Raw genomic sequence first — 12,563 nt, 5'->3', positions numbered from 1 at the left:
TCGACCATCTGGAATTTTTGTGTGTGAAATCCCCGGTCAGGCAACAGGCAAGTTGGCTCTGTAAAGTGGCAATTTTTCACAGGAAGAAATAGTCCAGAGCCCACTTGGCAGATGTCATTTTGGAGGGCACGTTTGGCACTCAAATGGCAGCCAGGTTTGGAGCAAGGGGCATCTTTGGTCTGGGAGAAATCCTCGACCATCTGGAATTTTTGTGTGTAAAATCCCCGGTCAGGTCACAGGCAAGTTGGATCTGTAAGGTGGCAATTTTCACAGGAAGGAAAAGTTCAGAGCCCACTTGGCAGATGTCATTTTGGAGGGCACGTTTGCACTCAAATGGCAGCCAGGTTTGGAGAAAGGGGCAGTTTTGGTCTGGGAGAAATCCTCGACCATCTGCAATTTTTGTGTGTAAAATCCCTGGTCAGGCCACAGGCAAGTTGGCTCTGTAAGGTGGCAATTTTCACAGGAAGGAAAAGTTGAGAGCCCACTTGGCAGATGTCGTTTTGGAGGGCACATTTGGCACTCAAATGGCAGCCAGGTTTGGAGAAAGAGGCACCTTTGGTCTGGGAGAAATCCTCGACTATCTGGAGTTTTTGTGTGTGAAATCCCCGGTCAGGCCACAGGCAAGTTGGCTCTGTAAGGTGGCACTTTTGCCCAGGAAGACAAAATCCAGAGCCCACTTGGCAGATGTCATTTTGGAGGGCACGTTTGGCACTCAAATGGCAGCCAGGTTTGGAGAAAGGGGCAGCTTTGGTGTGGGAGAAATCCTCGACCATCTGGAATTTTTGTGTGTAAAATCCCCGGTCAGGCCACAGGCAAGTTGGCTCTGTAAGGTGGCAATTTGCACAGAAAGAAGAAGTCGAGAGCCCACTTGGCAGATGTCATTTTGGAGGGCACGTTTGGCACTCAAATGGCAGCCAGGTTTGGAGAAAGGGGCAGCTTTGGTCTGGGACAAATCCTCGGCCATCTGGAATTTTTGTGTGTAAAATCCCCGGTCAGGTCTCAGGCAAGTTGAATCGGTAAGGTGGCACTTTTGCACAGGAAGAAGAAGTCAAACCCAGCTTGGCAGATGTCATTTTGGAGGGCACGTGTGGCACTCAAATGGCAGCCAGGTTTGGAGAAAAGGGCAGCTTTGGTCTGGGAGAAATCCTCGAGCATCTGGAATTTTTGTGTGTAAAATCCCCGGTCAGGTCACAGACAAGTTGGATCTGTATGGTGGCACGTTTGCACAGGAAGAAAAAGTCAAGACCCAACTTGCCAGATGTAATTTTGGAGGGCACGTTTGGCACTCAAATGGCAGCCAGGTTTGGAGAAAGGGGCAGCTTTGTTCTGGGAGAAATCCTTGACCATCTGGAATTTTTGTGTGTGTAATCCCCGGTCAGGCCACAGGCAAGTTGGCTCTGTATGGTGGCAATTTTCACAGGAAGAAAAAGTCCAGATCCGACTTGGCAGATGTCATTTTGGAGGGCAGGTTTGGCACTCCAATGTCAGCCAGGTTTGGAGAAAGGGGCAGCGTTGCTCTGGGAGAAATCCTCGACCATCTGGAATTTTTGTGTGTGAAATCCCCGGTCAGGCAACAGGCAAGTTGGCTCTGTAAAGTGGCAATTTTTCACAGGAAGAAATAGTCCAGAGCCCACTTGGCAGATGTCATTTTGGAGGGCACGTTTGGCACTCAAATGGCAGCCAGGTTTGGAGAAAGGGGCAGTTTTGGTCTGGGAGAAATCCTCGACCATCTGCAATTTTTGTGTGTAAAATCCCTGGTCAGGCCACAGGCAAGTTGGCTCTGTAAGGTGGCACTTTTGCGCAGGAAGAAAGAGTCAAGACCCAACTTGGCAGATGTAATTTTCGAGGGCACGTTTGGCCCTCCAATGGCAGCCAGGTTTGGAGAAAGGGTCAGCTTTGGTCTGGGAGAAATCCTTGACCATCTGGAATTTTTGTTTGTAAAATCCCCGGTCAGGTCACAGGCAAGTTGGATCTGTAAGGTGGCAATTTTGCGCAGGACGACGAAGTGAAGACCCAACATGCCAGATGTCATTTTGGAGGGCATGTTTGGCACTCAAATGGCAGCCAGGTTTGGAGGAACGGGCAGCTTTGGTCTGGGAGAAATCCTTGACCATCTGGAATTTTTGTGTGTAAAATCCCTGGTCAGGCCACAGGCAAGTTGTCTCTGTACGGTGGCACTTTTGCACAGGAAGAAAAAGTCAAGACCCAACGTGGCAGATGTCATTTTGGAGGGCACGTTTGGCCCTCCTATGGCAGCCAGGTTTGGAGAAAGGGTCAGCTTATGTCTGGGAGAAATCCTTGACCATCTGGAATTTTTGTGTGTAAAATCCCTGGTCAGGCCACAGGCAAGTTGGCTCTGTAAGGTGGCAATTTGCACAGAAAGGAAAAGTTGAGAGCCCACTTGGCAGATGTCGTTTTGGAGGGCACATTTGGCACTCAAATGGCAGCCAGGTTTGGAGAAAGGGGCAGCTTTGGTCTGGGAGAAATCCTCGACCATCTGGAATTTTTGTGTGTAAAATCCCCGGTCAGGTCACAGACAAGTTGGATCTGTATGGTGGCACATTTGCACAGGAAGAAAAAGTCAAGACCCAACTTGCCAGATGTCATTTTGGAGGGCATGTTTGGCACTCAAATGGCAGCCAGGTTTGGAGGAACGGGCAGCTTTGGTCTGGGAGAAATCCTCGACCATCTGGAATTTTTGTGTGTAAAATCCGTGGCCAGGTGACAGGCAAGTTGGATCTGTAAGGTGGCAATTTTCACAGGAAGGAAAAGTCCAGCGCCTACTTGGCTGATGTCATTTTGGAGGGCACGTTTGGCACTCAAATGGCAGCCAGGTTTGGAGAAAGGGGCAGCTTTGGTCTGGGATAAATCCTCGACCATCTGGAATTTTTTTGTGTGAAATCCCTGGTCAGGCCACAGGCAAGTTGGCTCTGTATGGTGGCAATTTTCACAGGAAGAAAAAGTCCAGATCCGACTTGGCAGATGTCATTTTGGAGGGCACGTTTGGCACTCCAATGTCAGCCAGGTTTGGAGAAAGGGGCAGCTTTGCTCTGGGAGAAATCCTCGACCATCTGGAATTTTTGTGTGTAAAATCCCTGGTCAGGCAACAGGCAAGTTGGCTCTGTAAGGTGGCAATTTTGCACAGGAAGAAGAAGTCCAGCGCCCACTTGGCAGATGTAATTTTGGAGGGCACGTTTGGCACTCAAATGGCAGCCAGGTTTGGAGAAAGGGGCAGCTTTGGTCTGGGAGAAATCCTCGACCATCTGGAATTTTTGTGTGTAAAATCCCTAGTCAGGCCACAGGAAGTTGGCTCTGTAAGGTGGCACATTTGCACAGGAAGACAAAGTCAAGACCCAACTTGGCAGATGTCATTTTGGAGGGCACGTTTGGCACTCAAATGGCAGCCAGGTTTGGAGAAAGGGGCAGCTTTGGTCTGGGAGAAATCCTCGACCATCTGGAATTTTTGTGTGTGAAATCCCCGGTCAGGCAACAGGCAAGTTGGCTCTGTAAAGTGGCAATTTTTCACAGGAAGAAATAGTCCAGAGCCCACTTGGCAGATGTCATTTTGGAGGGCACGTTTGGCACTCAAATGGCAGCCAGGTTTGGAGCAAGGGGCAGCTTTGGTCTGGGAGAAATCCTCGACCATCTGGAATTTTTGTGTGTAAAATCCCCGGTCAGGTCACAGGCAAGTTGGATCTGTAAGGTGGCAATTTTCACAGGAAGGAAAAGTTCAGAGCCCACTTGGCAGATGTCATTTTGGAGGGCACGTTTGCACTCAAATGGCAGCCAGGTTTGGAGAAAGGGGCAGTTTTGGTCTGGGAGAAATCCTCGACCATCTGCAATTTTTGTGTGTAAAATCCCCGGTCAGGTCTCAGGCAAGTTGAATCGGTAAGGTGGCACTTTTGCACAGGAAGAAGAAGTCAAACCCAGCTTGGCAGATGTCATTTTGGAGGGCACGTGTGGCACTCAAATGGCAGCCAGGTTTGGAGAAAAGGGCAGCTTTGGTCTGGGAGAAATCCTCGAGCATCTGGAATTTTTGTGTGTAAAATCCCCGGTCAGGTCACAGACAAGTTGGATCTGTATGGTGGCACGTTTGCACAGGAAGAAAAAGTCAAGACCCAACTTGCCAGATGTAATTTTGGAGGGCACGTTTGGCACTCAAATGGCAGCCAGGTTTGGAGAAAGGGGCAGCTTTGTTCTGGGAGAAATCCTTGACCATCTGGAATTTTTGTGTGTGTAATCCCCGGTCAGGCCACAGGCAAGTTGTCTCAGTAAGGTGGCACTTTTGCACAGGAAGAAAAAGTCAAGACCCAACTTGGCAGATGTCATTTTGGAGGGCACGTTTGGCACTCAAATGGCAGCCAGGTTTGGAGAAAGGGGCATCTTTGGTCTGGGAGAAATCCCCGACCATCTGGAATTTTTGTGTGTAAAATCCCCGGTCAGGTCACAGGCAAGTTGGCTCTGTAAGGTGGCAATTTTCACAGGAAGGAAAAGTTCAGAGCCCACTTGGCAGATGTCATTTTGGAGGGCACGTTTGCACTCAAATGGCAGCCAGGTTTGGAGAAAGGGGCAGCTGTGGTCTGGGAGAAATCCTCGACCATCTGCAATTTTTGTGTGTAAAATCCCTGGTCAGGCCACAGGCAAGTTGGCTCTGTAAGGGGGCACTTTTGCGCAGGACGACGAAGTGAAGACCCAACATGCCAGATGTCATTTTGGAGGGCATGTTTGGCACTCAAATGGCAGCCAGGTTTGGAGGAACGGGCAGCTTTGGTCTGGGAGAAATCCTTGACCATCTGGAATTTTTGTGTGTAAAATCCCTTGTCAGGCCACAGGCAAGTTGTCTCTGTAAGGTGGCACTTTTGCACAGGAAGAATAAGTCAAGACCCAACTTGGCAGATGTCATTTTGGAGGGCACGTTTGGCCCTCCTATGGCAGCCAGGTTTGGAGAAAGGGTCAGCTTATGTCTGGGAGAAGTCCTTGACCATCTGGAATTTTTGTGTGTAAAATCCCTGGTCAGGCCACAGGCAAGTTGGCTCTGTAAGGTGGCAATTTGCACAGAAAGGAAAAGTTGAGAGCCCACTTGGCAGATGTCGTTTTGGAGGGCACATTTGGCACTCAAATGGCAGCCAGGTTTGGAGAAAGGGGCAGCTTTGGTCTGGGAGAAATCCTCGACCATCTGGAATTTTTGTGTGTAAAATCCCCGGTCAGGTCACAGACAAGTTGGATCTGTATGGTGGCACATTTGCACAGGAAGAAAAAGTCAAGACCCAACTTGCCAGATGTCATTTTGGAGGGCATGTTTGGCACTCAAATGGCAGCCAGGTTTGGAGGAACGGGCAGCTTTGGTCTGGGAGAAATCCTCGACCATCTGGAATTTTTGTGTGTAAAATCCGTGGCCATGTGACAGGCAAGTTGGATCTGTAAGGTGGCAATTTTCACAGGAAGGAAAAGTCCAGCGCCCACTTGGCTGATGTCATTTTGGAGGGCACGTTTGGCACTCAAATGGCAGCCAGGTTTGGATAAAGGGGCAGCTTTGGTCTGGGAGAAATCCTTGACCATCTGGAATTTTTGTGTGTGTAATCCCCGGTCAGGCCACAGGCAAGTTGGCTCTGTATGGTGGCAATTTTCACAGGAAGAAAAAGTCCAGATCCGACTTGGCAGATGTCATTTTGGAGGGCACGTTTGGCACTCCAATGTCAGCCAGGTTTGGAGAAAGGGGCAGCGTTGCTCTGGGAGAAATCCTCGACCATCTGGAATTTTTGTGTGTAAAATCCCTGGTCAGGCAACAGGCAAGTTGGCTCTGTAAGGTGGCAATTTTGCACAGGAAGAAGAAGTCCAGCGCCCACTTGGCAGATGTAATTTTGGAGGGCACGTTTGGCACTCAAATGGCAGCCAGGTTTGGAGAAAGGGGCAGCTTTGGTCTGGGAGAAATCCTCGACCATCTGGAATTTTTGTGTGTAAAATCCCCGGTCAGGTCACAGGCAAGTTGGATCTGTAAGGTGGCAATTTTCACAGGAAGGAAAAGTTCAGAGCCCACTTGGCAGATGTCATTTTGGAGGGCACGTTTGCACTCAAATGGCAGCCAGGTTTGGAGAAAGGGGCAGTTTTGGTCTGGGAGAAATCCTCGACCATCTGCAATTTTTGTGTGTAAAATCCCTGGTCAGGCCACAGGCAGGTTGGCTCTGTAAGGTGGCACTTTTGCGCAGGAAGAAAGAGTCAAGACCCAACTTGGCAGATGTAATTTTGGAGGGCACGTTTGGCCCTCCAATGGCAGCCAGGTTTGGAGAAAGGGTCAGCTTTGGTCTGGGAGAAATCCTTGACCATCTGGAATTTTTGTGTGTAAAATCCCTGGTCAGGCCACAGGCAAGTTGGCTCTGTAAGGTGGCAATTTGCACAGAAAGGAAAAGTTGAGAGCCCACTTGGCAGATGTCGTTTTGGAGGGCACATTTGGCACTCAAATGGCAGCCAGGTTTGGAGAAAGGGGCATCTTTGGTCTGGGAGAAATCCTCGACCATCTGGAATTTTTGTGTGTAAAATCCCCGGTCAGGTCACAGACAAGTTGGATCTGTATGGTGGCACATTTGCACAGGAAGAAAAAGTCAAGACCCAACTTGCAAGATGTCATTTTGGAGGGCATGTTTGGCACTCAAATTGCAGCCAGGTTTGGAGGAACGGGCAGCTTTGGTCTGGGAGAAATCCTCGACCATCTGGAATTTTTGTGTGTAAAATCCGTGGTCAGGTGACAGGCAAGTTGGATCTGTAAGGTGGCAATTTTCACAGGAAGGAAAAGTCCAGTGCCCAGTTGGCTGATGTCATTTTGGAGGGCATGTTTGGCACTCAAATGGCAGCCAGGTTTGGAGAAAGGGGCAGCTTTGTTCTGGGAGAAATCCTCGACCATCTGGAATTTTTGTGTGTAAAATCCCTGGTCAGGCCACAGGCATGTTGGCTCTGTAAGGTGGCACTTTTGCGCGGGAAGACGAAGTGAAGACCCAACTTGCCAGATGTCATTTTGGAGGGCACGTTTGGCACTCAAATGGCAGCCAGGTTTGGAGAAAGGGGCAGCTTTGGTCTGGGAGAAATCCTCGACCATCTGGAATTTTTGTGTGTAAAATCCCTGGTCAGGCCACAGGCAAGTTGGCTCTGTAAGGTGGCAATTTGCACAGGAAGGAAAAGTCCAGCGCCCACTTGGCAGATGTCATTTTGGAGGGCACGTTTGGCACTCAAATGGCAGCCAGGTTTGGAGAAAGGGGCAGCTTTGGTGTGGGAGAAATCCTCGACCATCTGGAATTTTTTTGTGTGAAATCCCCGGTCAGGCCACAGGCAAGTTGGCTCTGTAAGGTGGCAATTTGCACAGGAAGGAAAAGTCCAGCGCCCACTTGGCAGATGTCATTTTGGAGGGCACGTTTGGCACTCAAATGGCAGCCAGGTTTGGCGAAAGGGGCAGCTTTGGTCTGGGAGAAATCCTCGACCATCTGGAATTTTTGTGTGTAAAATCCCTGGTCAGGCCACAGGCAAGTTGTCTCTGTAAGGTGGCAATTTGCACAGAAAGGAAAAGTCCAGAGCCCACTTGGCAGATGTCATTTTGGAGGGCACATTTGGCACTCAAATGGCAGCCAGGTTTGGAGAAAGGGGCATCTTTGGTCTGGGAGAAATCCTCGACCATCTGGAATTTTTGTGTATAAAATCCCGGGTCAGGCCACAGGCAAGTTGGCTCTGTAATGTGGCAATTTTGCAAAGGAAGAAAAAGTCCAGAACCCACTTGGCAGATGTCATTTTGGAGGGCACGTTTGGCACTCAAATGGCAGCCAGGTTTGGAGAAAGGGGCATCTTTGGTCTGCGAGAAATCCTTGACCATCTGGAATTTTTGTGTGTGAAATCCCCGGTGAGGCCACAGGCAAGTTGGCTCTGTAAGGTGGCACTTTTCGACAGGAAGACAAAGTCAAGACCCAACTGGCCAGATGTCATTTTGGAGGGCACGTTTGGCACTCAAATGGCAGCCAGGTTTGGAGAAAGGGGCAGCTTCGGTCTGGGAGAAATCTTCGACCATCTGGAATTTTTGTGTGTAAAATCCCCCGTCAGGCCACAGGCAAGGTGTCTCTGTAAGGTGGCACTTTTGCACAGGAAGAAAAAGTCAAGACCCTACTTGCCAGATGTCATTTTGGAGGGCACGTTTGGCACTCAAATGGCAGCCAGGTTTGGAGAAAGGGGCAGCTTTGGTCTGGGAGAAATCCTCGACCATCTGGAATTTTTGTGTGTGAAATCCCCAGTCAGGTCACAGGCAAGTTGGCTCTGTAAGGTGGCACTTTTGCACAGGAAGAAAAAGTCCAGAGCCCACTTGGCAGATGTTATTTTGGAGGGCACGTTTGGCACTCAAATGGCAGCCAGGTTTGGAGAAAGGGGCAGCTTTGTTCTGCGAGAAATCCTTGACCATCTGGAATTTTTGTGTGTAAAATCCCTTGTCAGGCCACAGGCAAGTTGTCTCTGTAAGGTGGCACTTTTGCACAGGAAGAATAAGTCAAGACCCAACTTGGCAGATGTCATTTTGGAGGGCACGTTTGGCCCTCCTATGGCAGCCAGGTTTGGAGAAAGGGTCAGCTTATGTCTGGGAGAAGTCCTTGACCATCTGGAATTTTTGTGTGTAAAATCCCTTGTCAGGCCACAGGCAAGTTGGCTCTGTAATGTGGCAATTTGCACAGAAAGGAAAAGTTGAGAGCCCACTTGGCAGATGTCGTTTTGGAGGGCACATTTGGCACTCAAATGGCAGCCAGGTTTGGAGAAAGGGGCAGCTTTGGTCTGGGAGAAATCCTCGACCATCTGGAATTTTTGTGTGTAAAATCCCCGGTCAGGTCACAGACAAGTTGGATCTGTATGGTGGCACGTTTGCACAGGAAGAAAAAGTCAAGACCCAACTTGCCAGATGTCATTTTGGAGGGCATGTTTGGCACTCAAATGGCAGCCAGGTTTGGAGGAACGGGCAGCTTTGGTCTGGGAGAAATCCTCGACCATCTGGAATTTTTGTGTGTAAAATCCGTGGCCATGTGACAGGCAAGTTGGATCTGTAAGGTGGCAATTTTCACAGGAAGGAAAAGTCCAGCGCCCACTTGGCTGATGTCATTTTGGAGGGCACGTTTGGCACTCAAATGGCAGCCAGGTTTGGAGAAAGGGGCATCTTTGGTCTGGGAGAAATCCTCGACCATCTGGAATTTTTGTGTGTAAAATCCCCGGTCAGGCCACAGGCAAGTTGGCTCTGTAAGGTGGCAATTTGCACAGAAATAAAAAGTCGAGAGCCCACTTGGCAGATGTCATTTTGGAGGGCACATTTGGCACTCAAATGGCAGCCAGGTTTGGATAAAGGGGCAGCTTTGGTCTGGGAGAAATCCTTGACCATCTGGAATTTTTGTGTGTGTAATCCCCGGTCAGGCCACAGGCAAGTTGGCTCTGTATGGTGGCAATTTTCACAGGAAGAAAAAGTCCAGATCCGACTTGGCAGATGTCATTTTGGAGGGCACGTTTGGCACTCCAATGTCAGCCAGGTTTGGAGAAAGGGGCAGCGTTGCTCTGGGAGAAATCCTCGACCATCTGGAATTTTTGTGTGTAAAATCCCTGGTCAGGCAACAGGCAAGTTGGCTCTGTAAGGTGGCAATTTTGCACAGGAAGAAGAAGTCCAGCGCCCACTTGGCAGATGTAATTTTGGAGGGCACGTTTGGCACTCAAATGGCAGCCAGGTTTGGAGAAAGGGGCAGCTTTGGTCTGGGAGAAATCCTCGACCATCTGGAATTTTTGTGTGTAAAATCCCCGGTCAGGTCACAGGCAAGTTGGATCTGTAAGGTGGCAATTTTCACAGGAAGGAAAAGTTCAGAGCCCACTTGGCAGATGTCATTTTGGAGGGCACGTTTGCACTCAAATGGCAGCCAGGTTTGGAGAAAGGGGCAGTTTTGGTCTGGGAGAAATCCTCGACCATCTGGAATTTTTGTGTGTAAAATCCCTGGTCAGGCCACAGGCAGGTTGGCTCTGTAAGGTGGCACTTTTGCGCAGGAAGAAAGAGTCAAGACCCAACTTGGCAGATGTAATTTTGGAGGGCACGTTTGGCCCTCCAATGGCAGCCAGGTTTGGAGAAAGGGTCAGCTTTGGTCTGGGAGAAATCCTTGACCATCTGGAATTTTTGTGTGTAAAATCCCTGGTCAGGCCACAGGCAAGTTGGCTCTGTAAGGTGGCAATTTGCACAGAAAGGAAAAGTTGAGAGCCCACTTGGCAGATGTCGTTTTGGAGGGCACATTTGGCACTCAAATGGCAGCCAGGTTTGGAGAAAGGGGCATCTTTGGTCTGGGAGAAATCCTCGACCATCTGGAATTTTTGTGTGTAAAATCCCCGGTCAGGTCACAGACAAGTTGGATCTGTATGGTGGCACATTTGCACAGGAAGAAAAAGTCAAGACCCAACTTGCAAGATGTCATTTTGGAGGGCATGTTTGGCACTCAAATTGCAGCCAGGTTTGGAGGAACGGGCAGCTTTGGTCTGGGAGAAATCCTCGACCATCTGGAATTTTTGTGTGTAAAATCCGTGGTCAGGTGACAGGCAAGTTGGATCTGTAAGGTGGCAATTTTCACAGGAAGGAGAAGTCCAGTGCCCAGTTGGCTGATGTCATTTTGGAGGGCATGTTTGGCACTCAAATGGCAGCCAGGTTTGGAGAAAGGGGCAGCTTTGTTCTGGGAGAAATCCTCGACCATCTGGAATTTTTGTGTGTAAAATCCCTGGTCAGGCCACAGGCATGTTGGCTCTGTTAGGTGGCACTTTTGCGCGGGAAGACGAAGTGAAGACCCAACTTGCCAGATGTCATTTTGGAGGGCACGTTTGGCACTCAAATGGCAGCCAGGTTTGGAGAAAGGGGCAGCTTTGGTCTGGGAGAAATCCTCGACCATCTGGAATTTTTGTGTGTAAAATCCCTGGTCAGGCCACAGGCAAGTTGGCTCTGTAAGGTGGCAATTTGCACAGGAAGGAAAAGTCCAGCGCCCACTTGGCAGATGTCATTTTGGAGGGCACGTTTGGCACTCAAATGGCAGCCAGGTTTGGAGAAAGGGGCAGCTTTGGTGTGGGAGAAATCCTCGACCATCTGGAATTTTTTTGTGTGAAATCCCCGGTCAGGCCACAGGCAAGTTGGCTCTGTAAGGTGGCAATTTGCACAGGAAGGAAAAGTCCAGCGCCCACTTGGCAGATGTCATTTTGGAGGGCACGTTTGGCACTCAAATGGCAGCCAGGTTTGGCGAAAGGGGCAGCTTTGGTCTGGGAGAAATCCTCGACCATCTGGAATTTTTGTGTGTAAAATCCCTGGTCAGGCCACAGGCAAGTTGTCTCTGTAAGGTGGCAATTTGCACAGAAAGGAAAAGTCCAGAGCCCACTTGGCAGATGTCATTTTGGAGGGCACATTTGGCACTCAAATGGCAGCCAGGTTTGGAGAAAGGGGCATCTTTGGTCTGGGAGAAATCCTCGACCATCTGGAATTTTTGTGTATAAAATCCCGGGTCAGGCCACAGGCAAGTTGGCTCTGTAATGTGGCAATTTTGCAAAGGAAGAAAAAGTCCAGAGCCCACTTGGCAGATGTCATTTTGGAGGGAACGTTTGGCACTCAAATGGCAGCCAGGTTTGGAGAAAGGGGCATCTTTGGTCTGCGAGAAATCCTTGACCATCTGCAATTTTTGTGTGTAAAATCCCCGGTCAGGTCACAGACAAGTTGGATCTGTATGGTGGCACGTTTGCACAGGAAGAAAAAGTCAAGACCCAACTTGCCAGATGTCATTTTGGAGGGCATGTTTGGCACTCAAATGGCAGCCAGGTTTGGAGGAACGGGCAGCTTTGGTCTGGGAGAAATCCTCGACCATCTGGAATTTTTGTGTGTAAAATCCGTGGCCATGTGACAGGCAAGTTGGATCTGTAAGGTGGCAATTTTCACAGGAAGGAAAAGTCCAGCGCCCACTTGGCTGATGTCATTTTGGAGGGCACGTTTGGCACTCAAATGGCAGCCAGGTTTGGAGAAAGGGGCATCTTTGGTCTGGGAGAAATCCTCGACCATCTGGAATTTTTGTGTGTAAAATCCCCGGTCAGGCCACAGGCAAGTTGGCTCTGTAAGGTGGCAATTTGCACAGAAATAAAAAGTCGAGAGCCCACTTGGCAGATGTCATTTTGGAGGGCACATTTGGCACTCAAATGGCAGCCAGGTTTGGATAAAGGGGCAGCTTTGGTCTGGGAGAAATCCTTGACCATCTGGAATTTTTGTGTGTGTAATCCCCGGTCAGGCCACAGGCAAGTTGGCTCTGTAAGGTGGCAATTTGCACAGAAATAAAAAGTCGAGAGCCCACTTGGCAGATGTCATTTTGGAGGGCACGTTTGGCACTCCAATGTCAGCCAGGTTTGGATAAAGGGGCAGCTTTGGTCTGGGAGAAATCCTCGACCATCTGGAATTTTTGTGTGTAAAATCCCTGGTCAGGCAACAGGCAAGTTGGCTCTGTAAGGTGGCAATTTTGCACAGGAAGAAGAAGTCCAGCGCCCACTTGGCAGATGTAATTTTG

This window comes from Cinclus cinclus, unplaced genomic scaffold (genome assembly GCF_963662255.1).
Source record: "Cinclus cinclus unplaced genomic scaffold, bCinCin1.1 SCAFFOLD_36, whole genome shotgun sequence".
NCBI classification, from domain to species: Eukaryota; Metazoa; Chordata; class Aves; order Passeriformes; family Cinclidae; genus Cinclus; species Cinclus cinclus.
This window is presented reverse-complemented; position numbering follows the sequence as displayed.